This window comes from Silene latifolia, chromosome 2 (genome assembly GCF_048544455.1).
Source record: "Silene latifolia isolate original U9 population chromosome 2, ASM4854445v1, whole genome shotgun sequence".
Lineage (NCBI taxonomy): Eukaryota > Viridiplantae > Streptophyta > Magnoliopsida > Caryophyllales > Caryophyllaceae > Silene > Silene latifolia.
In genome coordinates this window covers 59,785,125-59,799,923 of record NC_133527.1, presented here as the reverse complement: position 1 = coordinate 59,799,923, position 14,799 = coordinate 59,785,125, and the positions used below count along the sequence as shown (strand labels likewise).

The 14,799-nt window shown below is 36.9% G+C and overlaps 1 non-coding gene across 1 annotated transcript; it reads left to right on the top strand.

Moving 5' to 3' along the window:
* Window positions 1–3,944: 3,944 nt before the first annotated feature.
* LOC141645102 (small nucleolar RNA R71) lies at window positions 3,945–4,051 on the top strand. Its single transcript, XR_012544692.1, has one exon. It is a non-coding gene; the product is annotated as a small nucleolar RNA R71 (small nucleolar RNA).
* Window positions 4,052–14,799: the final 10,748 nt, after the last annotated feature.

The following is a 14,799-nucleotide window of genomic DNA, read 5'->3' as shown; positions in this document are numbered from 1 at the left end:
AATAACCTTTTCAAGTTTATTGAAAGATACCTGTGATACGTGCATTTTATATAGTCTTTTTAGCCTATTTTATGCACGTATTTCTGTGCTTTTATCGTGGTTTTACGCTACGAAATGCCCCGAATATGCTACTTTGGGTTATTTTGTCTTATTTGCAGGAATAAACCAGGAAGTAGCGAAATCAAGTCATTTACCGTCCATTTTGCATGCATTTGGAGGAAGAGATGATTTGGAGCGGGAAATATTGCTGTCTTGGGATGCGTGAAGGTGGTTCGGGAGCTAAAAGGACAAGTCAAAGTCAAACTAACGAGAAATACAAGTCTTTGAAGTCAATTATCACTTGATCGAAGACATTCTTAGTCGATCGAGTGGTTTTTAGGTTGAATAATTAGTCGATCGAGCTGTTTGCTAAGTCGATCGACCAGTTTCTGTATAGCCTTACTCGATCGAGCAACCTTCTTGGTCGATCGAGCTATTTCCCGGCTGAGTTTGCTCGATCGAGTGATTTCTCTACTCGATCGAGTGGACTTTGCTACGGGCTGGGCTTTTAGGTTTAATTCGTTAATTAGGTTTAATCCTACTCCTAATTTCTTATAAATAGGAGTTAGGGATGTCATTTGTAATCATCCAATAATCCGGGAAGGATCACGTTACTCCTTTTCCTTCTCTATACATCTTTGTTACTTTTTTATTTCTTAGGATCCCTTAATCTAGTAATTCCTTCTTCCCTTTTCTCTTCCTTTTTAATGTTTATTGTTTTTATTTCTTTTATTCTTGTTTCCCCCATCCCCATGAGTAGCTAATTCCCCGTAGTATGTTAGGATTAGGAAAGCCGTGGTAGCGATGCTTTAATTGTATTAAATAGGTCAGTCTTGCGATAGGAATTGTATTAGGCAATTTAATTGTTATCCGGTCGAATGAATGCATGCAGGAGACCAATAATTCTAGTTAACCCCGACCTAGATCGAAAGATTGGAAGGGAAGGCTTGCTTAATTACAATAGGGTATTGCAGTGAGGGCGAAAGTTAAGCTGTTTACGCTCTAGGGCGGTTTAGGGACCGAAAGGTGACGACCATAGCTCTTCTTATCAATAGTCTAATCGCCTTAATATTCTCGATAGTATAAGATCCAATAGCTGCCACGGTGGACCGACTCCTAGCATACTACCCTTCTCTTATTGTTAATTTCTTTCATTCATTTCCCTCGCTTTAATCTCTAGTTTAGTTAACACAATCAATTCAGCCCCCATTAGTGACATTTAGACAGATAAATAGACAAATAGATAGTACACCGCCTCCCTGTGGAGATCGACCCTACTTACCGCTGACTTCTGTTAGCAGTAATCTAGGTATTTTATTTTTGGTACGAAACGACAGCAGTGGTAGCACTCGATCGAGCAAGTTCTTCTGGGAAATCACTCGATCGACTAGTATAAGTCACTCGATCGAGTGATTCCTCCTGTACAGCGCTGAAATCCTCGTGTGGGGCAATGAAATGTGATAGAAACTTGTCATCCGAGTCATAGAGGTCATGCTCCGCATTGGGTAACACGGTTTTCTCAGGGGAGAAACCACTCTCAGCAAGGTATACCTCTTCTTCTTCCATCTCAGCTGCTAACTGAGCAATTTTAGACTTCAGCTCAATGATTTGAGCATCCGCACGTCTATCACTCTCTTGCCTCACTCGATCATAATTCTGTATTTGAGATGCAAGTATCTGCAGTAAGGATTTCAGCTCCGCAATCTCTTCTTCTTGTATATCAGGAGGATCTTGTTGCGGTGGCCATTGATAGGGTGGATGTGGCGGCACAACTACAGCTGCATTGTGCTCAACAGGACCACATCTCCCGAAGTAGGTCACCTGCTGTTCCATATACTGGGACATCGGTGATGGGTCAAAGGTACTCAAGCCTTCCCTTTGACTGTCTTTCACCTAGAACTGTCTAGGTAGTACCTGTAAGGCCTATCAAAACAAAGACTAAACAAAAGATTAAAAACGGCCTCAAGGGGAAAATCCCCTGAGGCTAAAAACAGATAAAATTAAACAAATAAATAAATAGATTGCCTCCCCGGCAACGGCGCCAAAATTTGGTGCTGTCGTTTCGTACCAAAAATAAAATACCTAAAAGCCCAGCCCGTAGCAAAGTCCACTCGATCGAGTAGAGAAATCACTCGATCGAGCAAACTCAGCCGGGAAATAGCTCGATCGACCAAGAAGGTTGCTCGATCGAGTAAGGCTATCTAGAACCGGTCGATCGACTTAGCAAAAAAGCTCGATCGACTAATTATTCAACCTAAAAACCACTCGATCGACTAAGAATGTCTTCGATCAAGTGATAATTGACTTCAGCAGCTTGTATTTCTCGTTAGTTTGACTTTGACTTGTCCTTTTAGCTCCCGAACCACCTTCACGCATCCCAAGACAGCAATATTTCCCGCTCCAAATCATCTCTTCCTCCAAATGCATGCAAAATGGACGGTAAATGACTTGATTTCGCTACTTCCTGGTTTATTCCTGCAAATAAGACAAAATAACCCAAAGTAGCATATTCGGGGCATTTCGTAGCGTAAAACCACGATAAAAGCACAGAAATACGTGCATAAAATAGGCTAAAAAGACTATATAAAATGCACGTATCAACCTGTTCCTTTGTCGACACTAGTCGCTCTGGATATGGGGCTGAGAGAAGTACCTTAGCCCTTTCTTCTAAGTCTCGCGCGCCGACATCCGTGGACTTCGGCTGAAAGTCCACCTCCTTCTCCTTATTGAAGCTTGAACCCTCCTCAGACCGTCTCAAATATGAGCCATTGACCGACATTGGGTCGAACTTCGGAATCGGGACGGACCCATCAGCACTCGGGTCTTTCCCCAACACTTTCGGAGTTGTCGAACTCCGGAACAAATGGTCTCTCAAATTATCGGGCATTGAAGGACGAAATTTCTCAATATCAGCAGGGGTCTCAGTCGATCGACCACATTGCTCAGTCGATCGACTGAGATGTACGGTTCCAGAAGCTCCTGTAACCCGCATATCAGTCGATCGACCGGGTATATCAGTCGATCGACTGATATACCTGGTAGACGCCTTTTTCTTTGAATTATTCGTTACAGCTTTGTTTTGACTCGGTTCCGCCTCATTCTTTTCAGGGGCATCCTCGACCATAGCAGGCCCCTCCAGGGTAGACCCACTCCTCAAAGTAATGGCATTTAGGGTCTCTTTCTGGTCAGTTTGAGTCTGTAAGTGTCCGGGAGCTCGAGTGGTACTCTTACTAGCCAACTGAGCAATTTGTCTCTCTAGTAGCTTCATCCCGGCCTCTCTAGCTTGGGACTCCTTAAGCAGCAAGTTCTTAAACTCAACAAAATCAGAACCATGGGATTATTGTTGCTGCTGCGGCACATAAGGAGGTTTTTGATATTGTTGTTGCTTATGATGAGGGAGCACATAAGCTTGCTGCTGCTGCGGTTGTGGAGGTTGATTCGGATGTAGGACATTCTGGCTACTCCACCTCAAGTTGGGGTGGAAATTCGGCTCATAGTACGTGTTTGTCTGCCTATAGTGTTGAAAGGCAGCACAAGACTCGAAAGGACTGGGACAATTCTCTGAGACATGTCCCTCAGCTCCACATCTTCTACAGACGAAAGGACCGTCTGAAACAGCATTTACTTGGTACATCCCACCTTTAGAAGCTCCTCCTAATTCATATTTGTCAAACCTTGCAGTGAGGGCTTCTAATGCAGCAACAAAAGAAGATTCAGCAGCTCTCCTCTGGTTTCCTCTCGAATTCCCATATTCGGCCTTATGAGTTGTCAGATGATCGATGATCTTCCACCCCTTGGTCTCTCCCATGTTCTCAGCAAATCGGCCATTGGCTGCAGCATCCAATATGGCCCTCTAATCGTCGTACAATCCATTATAGAACTGATTGCACAAGCTCCATTTTTCGAACCCATGGTGCGGTATGGTTCGCACCAGTTTCTTGAAACGGACCCATGCTTCATGGAAGTTCTCATCTGGCCCTTGTTTAAAGCTCGTGATCTGAGCTCTAATGGCATTCGTCTTCGAGGCAGAGAAGTACTTTTTGTAGAATGCCAGGGCTAAGGAATTCCAGTCGGTGATCCCATGTGCGGCTCGGTCCAGATCTCTATACCACTCTCTTGCAGCATCACGAAGAGAGAAAATGAACATGGTCTCCTTGATCTAATCTTGGGTCACACCGGCCGGCGGGGGTATAGAGCAGCAATAATCAATAAAAATCTCCATGTGCTTGGCTGCATCTTCATTTGCAGCTCCCCCGAACTGGTTTCTCTCAACCAGGTTAATATAGGAAGGCTTTGGCTCGAATTTTCTCGCCTCCCCAGGTAGTTCGAATCCTTTGTAGAGATTCGCATTTGTTGTTGGCTACGAGTGACTAGCAATGGTTGCTTCTTCACCATAATCGGGATTTACGGAGAAGTAACTGTCTCAGCTGAAGAAGTTGAGGCAGAAGATGTAGGTGAATCTCCTTCGAACAGAGCGTTCTCGTAGTGACTTGACAGAGTACTCAGCTCTTCCTCTGTCGGTAATACCCTTTGTGATCGTCTCAACTCGCGCAGGGATTTCTCGATCTCTAGGTCAAATGGTACTAGTTCACCACCCTGTGACCTGCGCATAAGAGGAAACTACAAAAAGAATATAAGAAAAGTTTAAGAACGGAAGTCCCTTAAACTAAGAAAGACTAAAAATAAAACAACTAAAAATTAGAACTATTGCCTCCCCGGCAACGACGCCAAAATTTGATACCCGTCGTGAGGTGTCAAAAATAATATTTATAATATCCAACTACAACTATAGCTAGTGGCAGTCGGGGCGAACCACAGAGAGGCAGACGTAATTTCTAGTTGTTTAAATTCGGTCTAAAGTAACAAAAGGTGGGGGTTTGATTGGGTTTGGTCTATAGCTAAATAAAAGAAAAGTAGACTAATGAAATATATAAAATCAAATATAAAAGAGGTACTAGGATGGTCGGTTCATTATAGTTTCGGCGGTGACATATTAAACAGTCTAATTCAAACACATGAGGCGGGAAATAAAGAGGTCCTCTCGGTCCACTCTTAACAGATAGCACCTTTCGATCTCGCTATAAGTCCCTAATATCACTAATACTGACTCTCGTCCTGAAAAGTGACTAATAATCTAAACTTTACCTATCTTTCGATCTTAGCATATTTTAGTCATTTTAATTGGCGATCTAACAACTGTCCCTATCTCTCGATCTAATGGGTCAGTGTTATCCTAAGCATTCAACTAGTCGTGTGCACTCGATTCGTCGAATTAAGAATTTAAACAATAAAAACGAAAATAAAAACCTCGCGTGGTCAGTCGATCGACCAGGTATGGCGGTCGATCGACCAACACGCGAGTCAGGCCGTGTTCTTTATATTGCCGCCTACACTACAACTCCCCTACATCCTAGCACAATTGATTTAGCTACTCATACTAACGATGATAACAACAATGAAATTAACGAAATAGACAGAAGGTTTCATGCTTAAAACGAATGAACAAACAATTAACAATAAAGATAAATCGGTTTCGGGAGACTAACTTACAATTCCTATACTAACAATGCAATAAAGATGAACTAAAAATAGAGCAAGTGAATACCGAAATTGCAGAAGGATCGTAACGGAATGATTGAAGTCACAACGAAAATCCAATGCGAAATAGTTTCCCAAACCCTAATTATTTCTAAAGAACTGTATGTAAAACTTAACGTAAAAACTTGATGTCAAAACTGATGTTTCTAGGTTACGTTATATAGAAATTATACGTAACTTTTATTTCTAAAACCTAAACATCATGGGCTTGCGCTTCCTCGGTCTTTTAATTCTCGCTTGGGATAGCAGATTGGTCGATCGACTGATGGTAGTGTTCGATCGACTGATCCTCGATGTCTGATAGCCACGGAACCCGCATATTGGTCGATCGACTGAAGGTAGTGGTCGATCGACTGCTCGAGCTGCTATTAGCTTCTAAAATCTCGTGGATTTATCTTTTGGGCCTTGAAATGCGCACCAAGCTCGTTCCTCGGGTGAATACTTCACATCAATTGCAATGCAGGATAATCGGAGACGGATTTAGCTCGATTTCCGCTGGATTCTTCACATTTCTGCAATAATGTACAAAAATACGGAAGTAGACGGAAATAGGGAGAAATGTAGCATAAACTACATGAATGAGCTCTGAAATGCGTGTAAAATGGGATGTAAAACATCATATAAAAGACACGCATCACCAAATATGGTTACGGAATTCTACATACAATTTAAATGCAAAATTGGCTCTGATACCAATTAAAGGATTGGGTATGCGCAGCGGAAATAATAATTACCCGATCCTTTAAAGACCTATTGCATTCAAATTGATGTAAACAAAAGGCATTAAATCACATACCTGGTTTAAGACGGATCAACAATTAACTCCGAATGTACAGAGTCTCTAGTGTATCCACACCGGGTACGATCTACACTCTCAACCTTTGAGATGGCTCGGAGATTTGAGTCCTTCTTGAGAAAACCCTCTCTCTCTCTCTCTCTCTCTCTCTCTCTCTCTCTCTCTCTCTCTCTCTTACGGAGTGGAATAACTGATTGAATAAAAGTAACACTTTTCAATTCCCCTAAACCATGTATTTATAGGGAAGAATAAAATAACTATCTTATTTTATTTCCTTATTTAAATACAATGGAATACTTTCTCCTTTTATTAAACGTATCTCCTGTGTTAGCAGTTAACACAATAATATGTCGTCTAGATACTTTAGTTATTATCATATAATAATATGAAGTTGTCTTAAGTGTCAAACGTCAACCCGTAAGTGTGTGACCATCTAGGTTCAACGTTAAGCCAGTAGTAATTATCGTTGCCGATTCGATTAGGTCTGGGACACAATTCCATCAAAAATTTCATGCTGTCCGAATAGAGCCACTTCAATATCATCCACTTCTTTCTTCCAATAAGGCGGTGTGTCCTTTCCCTTCTCTTTAGGATTTTCACCTTTGACTTGACCTTTGAATGGGGAGTCCACTTTCTTCTTGTCACCTTCCCGCTATAGTGATCAACCATAAAGCATGGTTCATGCAAGTTGGGAACTCTCATAGTCTTATCAAGATTAAAGGTGATTGTTTCATCACCAACTTCAAGTCTGGAGTCATGTTAGTGCACTTGAGTTCTCCCACTCCTTGCCTTTCACATACCGAGTATGGCATGACACTCACACTTGCACCTAGATCACATAGTACTTTGTTGGTTCTCGTGTCACCAATAGTACATGGAATGGAGAAACTTCCCAGAACTTTGAGCTTAGGTGGGGAATTTCCTTGATGTATTGCACTACTTATCTTTGTGAATGCGATGGTCTCCAACTTCCTAATAGACTTCTTCTTGGTAAGGATGTCTTTCATGTATTTTGCATAGACCGACACATGGTTGATCAATTCCATGAATTGGATGGAAACCTCTAGGTTCTTCACAATCTCCATGAACTTCCCAAGTTTCTCATCAAGCTTGGACTTGGCTTGGCGACTTGGAAACGGAAATCAAATCACAATAGGTTATTTTTCAACCTCTTTGGCCTTCTCTTCATTTCTCTTCTTCAATGATTCATTGGTAGTTGGTTCAACTACCTTAGGATTTCTCCTCAATGGTTCCATTACATATCTTGTCTTGACACTTTCCTCAATAACATCCTCTTCAATTGGCTCCATAGGTCCCTCATATCATGTACCACTCCTCAAGTGGATGGCATTTATGGTTTCATGTCTTGTAGGAGGATTACCATGGGGAGGTAATGTAAGATTCATTAATCTCTTATTAGACACTTCTAATAACTATGTTGATTTAGTTTAGTCATAAACTAATTAGATCTTATGCATGCATAACATTAAAGTACAAAGTAAGAAGAAAACCGATCAACTTACAATGAGGGCCGAATGGTTTATACTAATTGGTCTCCTACCAAATTAGTCTTCTTAAGAAAAACCAAGTGCTCCAACAAAACCCTTAGATTCAATAGTAGAATCTACTCCTCAAGGATTTTACCAAGGTAATTACTCTTAATATATATATTAATTTAAATACTAGAAATTAGTATATATACCCTTAAAAATAATAACTAATATTATTGTTTACTACCTTTAGTAATGGTGGAATAATATTAGAGATTTTGAACAAATTATTCATAAAACCATTTTGATGTGAGAGAGGATGATAGAATATAAGAGAGATAAGCATAAGTTTTCGACACAAGAAAAATGAGAACCAAAATGTTCTCATATGGAGAACAGGGAGCCCGTTTTGGCTCTTATTGGGAGCCAAAATTGTTCTTCTCAATTTGGTTTTTGTCTTCACAAGAAAGGCTAGGTGTAGGTCTAGTTTAGGGTAGTCATGATGGTGTTTCTTAATTAAAAACAATAAACCATAAAATCATAAACAACCTACTTAAAACCGGCACCCATAAGTAAAATGGACTCCATTTTATCTTTTGTAATTTGTCATTTGTAATTTGTGTGACATATGAATAGTAATATGTCATTAGGCCTAATAATGCATATTTAACAAATTAAATATCATTATAAATTTAAATAAATTACATTTAACAAATTAACAAGTAATTTACAATTACATGTAAATAAAATGGGTCACATTAAGTCTAGTTAATATAATCTACAACATCTTGTAATTATAATTAACTAATTACTCTTATCTCAAATGTTTCACAAACATTAATCAATTTTAGCAATATAACAAATTAATTACTAAATTGAATCTTATTTAATCAAATTACAATAAGATATAAAACTCTCTCTTATAAATAAAATTTGTTCAATTTAAGTAATTAATTAACTTGTATCAACATACAATTAATTAATTAAACAATTAAGAGTGTTACCCTAGAGGTATGACCTTAAGGGATCAACTGATCACCACCGTCATACGACAGCAATGTCAAACTGTAGTCAGCCAATCATTATTGATTAATGTGGATCAGTTGACAATAAAATATTACTTTCCCTCATGTATTTTTATTATGAGATTTAAACATGTGATCACATTCTTGTGGAGGACACACACTCCAACAATCTCCCACTTGTCCACGACAAGTGTGCGTCACCAATTCTCTTATTCCATTACTATCTCCCACTCAATGCAAGGTGTCTTACACGTCGTACTTGCATTTGATCATATCATGAGTGGTTTCCTCGATCTGGAGAATAACTGTCTGACCGGAATTATCTACCGTAGATACCTTCCGAGCGTGGCCACGCATTTCCAGTTCATTACTCGTCGAGTAGCCTTGAGATATAAGATAACCCTGACAGGGATGGACAATTCCTATTGCACTCTTCCCTTCGAATAGCCACAACACATCAGACCCAAAACATGCCCATTTGACCCCAATTACGAAGATCGTAGAACATAAATCAAAGTCACTATGAAACTGTGCCATCTTAGGCGATCAGTCTTTAGTCAAAGAATCGACTCATAAGAATACTATAGTAGCTCTCGCCACGACAAGGCTATAAAAATTTCCAGAACTCTATAAGTGACCATTAGCCCGACAGAGTGTCCCATACAGTCTGCCTATGTGATCAACTAGTCATCTCTCATTACTTTGTGGCACTTGAACTTGTCATCAATCGCATCACACTCCAGTCACTTCGACATGTCACCTCATATAAGCAACTAGGGGCGAATACTATGTCAATCCGGTTCACGTTAATGGGGTTCAATATTGTCCCAACAACCCATTTGGATGTAATAAAGTAATAGAAGAGTTTTTAATAAAACTCAAACGATGAATGCATTATCACATATGTAAAATTGATACCATATCAATTACTACATAATCTATAATACATACTCAATATTGAACACAACTATACATCTCAACTCAATTGAAATGGCATGACTTATCATGCTTAGCCTATGAAAACGCCTTGGTTAGCAAGTTTTAGCAACACTTTGCACTTTCCCTAACCTTATACCATTTCCCTTTGTATAATCTTTATAACAACCTTTTGAGTACATGTCTGGATCCAATTTAGAGATAGGTTCCTTAGCCTTGGAATCACTCCCACTTTCCTCACAGTGTGTAGGGATAGGACCTTCGGTTGTTGGAACGAACTACCATGGTTCCTCCAATTCGTAAAACCGAATTCCAATAACATCCCTTCCTACTTGCATTTTTCATAATGGTAAGTGTACTCAATTTCCGTTGTAAATCTCTCATTGTTCTACTGCCTAGAGCATATCTAGCAGATATCCTCCTTAAATAATACAGCCAAGATGGTTCTCTAACCATCCTAGTGTGTTTAGAATATGGTTATCGTGTAACTCCTTGCACATAACTCCATATCAATTCTAATCACTTAGCTTCATTTTTTTAGTGCTCCAAGAGAACTAACCAATGAACTATATGTCTATATAGAGACTTCTCTCAAAAATTCGATTTGTAACATCTCGTCATACTACAAGTATACGAGGTATAAGAATGGTGATACATCTAAGCGTAATGAATTAATCCCGCAGCGGAAGCAAGTGGATTCAATTTCTACATGTCCAATACCTTTGAACATGACAAGACTCTTAAGAATATTCATTTAACACTAATATTCACTCAGAACTATCCTTATAGGTCTGGATACCTTAGAGATGTATTATTCTTCTCCTAAGTCTTTCATTATTCACAATGATCAATATGTCCCTTACATATAAGACTAATAACATCACATTACTCCCACTAAACTCCATGTATAAATAGAACTACTCGACAATTCGAGAAATCTTTATCACATGATCAAAACACACAATTCAACTCTTTGACATCTACTTAAGACTTCCTCTTAAGTTCGCATCCTACTTTAGGATTGTTGCGATTTTACAAAATCCATGCAAGATGATGTTAAAATCCAACTATATCAAGTTATATCCGAATACAATGAAGCGTTGTTGTTGCATGCAAAACTCTTGCCACCAACCAACCAAGCTAAATAAAAATTTTCATGTTTATGCCCATTTCGGACTTTTGCGGAGTTGAAACTAGATACAGCAATTTAATAAATTACAGGTTTGTTACTTTCAAAAATAACATGACTCCTGTCCACTTAGATTTCGAAGAAACAATTACTGATTTTGAGCAAGAAGAAACATCTTCCTACGTCTTATTCTCAGATTGTGGCTCTTGAAAATTTTCTCCCACTCTGTCTATAAGAAATAATACTCTTTTCTCTAATAGACAGCATCTCGAACCACAAACCCTTTGTTCTTGTGATCATGTAGGAAGAGAGACCACATGTGCATTATCGAAACAAGCTACAATTTAGGTACCATGCCTAACCATATCTCATATGAAATGTAGATGATTGCTTTAATTATGTTTTGATTTAGTGGAATAAGTAAATACTAGACAAATTGTTATAGAAACTACTTCCAACTTTATAATAAAGATTCAATCGTATCGTATAGGATTCTTTGTCACTTTCTAATATTATGAAGGTGAACTTGTGATACTATATCACACTCCTTTTGGTGCATAAAAGTCTTCACTTTATTGTTCCCTATAATAACAAAGTACTAATACTTTGGTCATAATCTTTAGGTTTTGATACTTTTAAACATTCATTGAACTTATTCAAAGAATTTCTCTTCTTACCTCATTAAGTGGATACCAAGTATCTACCTAGTTCGTTGGTAAAAGAGATTAAGAAGTAATAACCCTTTCTGATTGAAATTGTATTCGTCCATGCACTTCAAAGTGTAAATAGGGTGAATATCTTGCTCTATTCATAATTCTTTTCTAGAAAGAAGTCATGAATTAATCTTGCTTTGAATACAAGATTCATACATACCAAGAGATTCCCTATCAAATTGTTTGGGACACTAGTCAAAACTAGTCTCTATGAGCAATTTCAATCGAGAATCGAAAAATAATGGGGTTCACCAATTTGAGTATTATACAATATATATGACATTAATTTTAGTTTGAATATAATTATCTAGATTTGAATTATATTCTTATTTAGAGTTAGTGTACATCATGATAATTCGCAAGAAGGATATATCAAAGTCATACATACACAAGAAGGAATATGTTGGTGTCAGACAGCCAACTTCCTTGATCTTTACTAATTAGGGATTTGTGTCTATTTTAGTGTCTAACACTTTCTCTTTCGAGCTTAGTTCTATTCTTAACAATTAAGATAGGTACTTACTTCTTATTGCTCCCATTCACTTCAAGAATTTCTACTTGATGAAGATTTATCTTCATATAAATTCCTAGTTAATCCTTCACAAGGATGAACTTTATTGTGGTATTTGGTCAATCAAAATTTCTCACAAATTAATCTACCAATTTTACATTGTCATGTGCTTAACAACTTAAGTGTTTTGATGACAAGTGTTTAGTTTGAGCAATAAGACTTTTGAACCGTGGATGCATAGAAGACATTATCAAAACATATTTTGATCAAGTACTACTTCTATTCATATTCTTCACAAGAGAATATAGGTATGTAAGGAATTTTAAGATGTTAATCTTATAGTTGTATAGGATGATTCATATTGAGTTCTATGGAATAGAACGATTCCTATGGATCTAGTCCACAACCTATGATACGGTTCATTTTAGAAAGATATTCTTTTTGTCGTAAGTAATAGTGGTTTAGCGGAGACTCGTGTTATAATCGAATTGATATCATATATGTGTAGGAGAGATAATAAAGAACAACATAAAACAACGAAATACTGGGAAAATTAAACATTCATCGTTATATATATAAAACATTTAGGAATGTTTTAGCATTTATATAGAGACCTCTACACAACTATTATAAATGATCCCGAGATCCAAATTCATATCAATTCAGGCACGGTGAGCCGATTCATCCCTAACCAATATAACTCGGTGGTTTAACTCTTTTATCGATTCTACTTCTAGAACTCTCGGTCGGTAAAACTACTTTAATATTTATCTTTAGCCCGGAACACATGCGACTACGGTCACGAATACTTCCGTTGAGCTCAATCCAAATTTCGATGTAGTAACAATTTACCACCCACTTACCCAACGTAACAAGTTTAGCACCCCGGTGAGCCGAGCCTACTTCCTTATGAAATTGGGATTCATGGTTCTACTATTTGGTAAGGCTAATTCTCAATTATTATTAGTGAGGGGTCTTGTCAATTTATTATCTATCTCGTTTTAAGTGAACTAAAGCGGTGAACTACGATAATTATAATTGACACGGTCAATGACTCGATTAAATAATATGCATGTGTAATTATGGCGAATTGGCTATGCATGCAAACATATGAAACAAATGCAAAGCAAAACAATAAAATCCTAGTATGGCCTTCCTAAAATAGTAAATCTAATAAACTATTTACAAACTGGAAACCAAATCCTTTGGTACCTCGAACTTCATTTGGCACGCACTGCAAGGCAACACCGTCTTTGTTAGGACGCCTTTCCGAATGGCACCGTCTTCAAGGATCTCCGGGATAAATAAATTACATAGTTTTTCTACTTTATACATTATAAAAAAAAAAATAAAAAAAAAAGTGATACGAGATCACATTAATTACAACCGAATCGATATCTCCATTCATTTCGAGAAATATCAATTAAAAACCAAAGCCATACTAAGTACAAATTACATAATTCAAAATTATATATAAATTAAAATATGACAATCATAATATAAATGCAGCATTAATATATGTAGGAAACATGCTATGTGATGTGCCAAATCGCCCTATTTAAGCTAATATTGTATATTTGGTCTGGTTTTATGGATAATTGTGACTATTAACTTATTAAAATCACACAATATTACATAAATCAAATCTATGTCCAAGTTAATTACCCCAACCTTCTTAGGACTTAAAAATTTAGTCTTCACTAAATATTTGACAATAATTCAACTTAATATTTTATTATTGCTCTTTAAACAATTGTATTCATAATAATAAAGAAATAATTCCCAATTAAGTCATAAAAATTCGAAAATTTCAAAATCATAATTTTGTATATTTTGGAAAATTGCCAACATTCCAAAATTTTAATAAAATTTGCCCATAGATTATTTTAATTTATTTCACAAATAAATTGTGTAAAACATAATTTTAACTCTTTATTCCATATTTTACATAAAATTATGCAGTAAATCAAAATTCAAAATTTTCAATATTCTAAATATATTTCTAGAACCTGGAAATGATGAATTTTTCAGCCCAAAATCGAATTTTTATATTAATGACTAATAAAGTTGCTATTTATCAATTTATATCACATAAAAATTAATAACCATTTTAATCATACGAAATTTAACATGCAACTTTAGATCTGATGTTCATATCATATATACAACATTGGGAAAAATTTTCATGCCTTAAAATTTATTTTAGCTATTTTTGCTAAAATAGTCACTATTTATGTGATTTTTACATCTAAAAATCATAAATCGTGCAAAATAAAACCATTTTATCTCAAAATTTACATACAGTGTGTAAATATTGTATGTGACAACATACTAAAATTTCATGGGCAGAAACGAAGTCTAACCATTTTTAACAAAATACCTCTTTTTAATCAATTTTGATCATGTAAAAATCATAAAACATGCAATATAAAACCATTTTATACGAAATTTTACATACAATAAGTAAAATATGTATGTGAGCTCGTGTTAAAATTTCATGGTCAGAATCATAGTCTAACTAATTTTAGCATTTTAAAAGTCATTTTACTCAATAAAATGTAA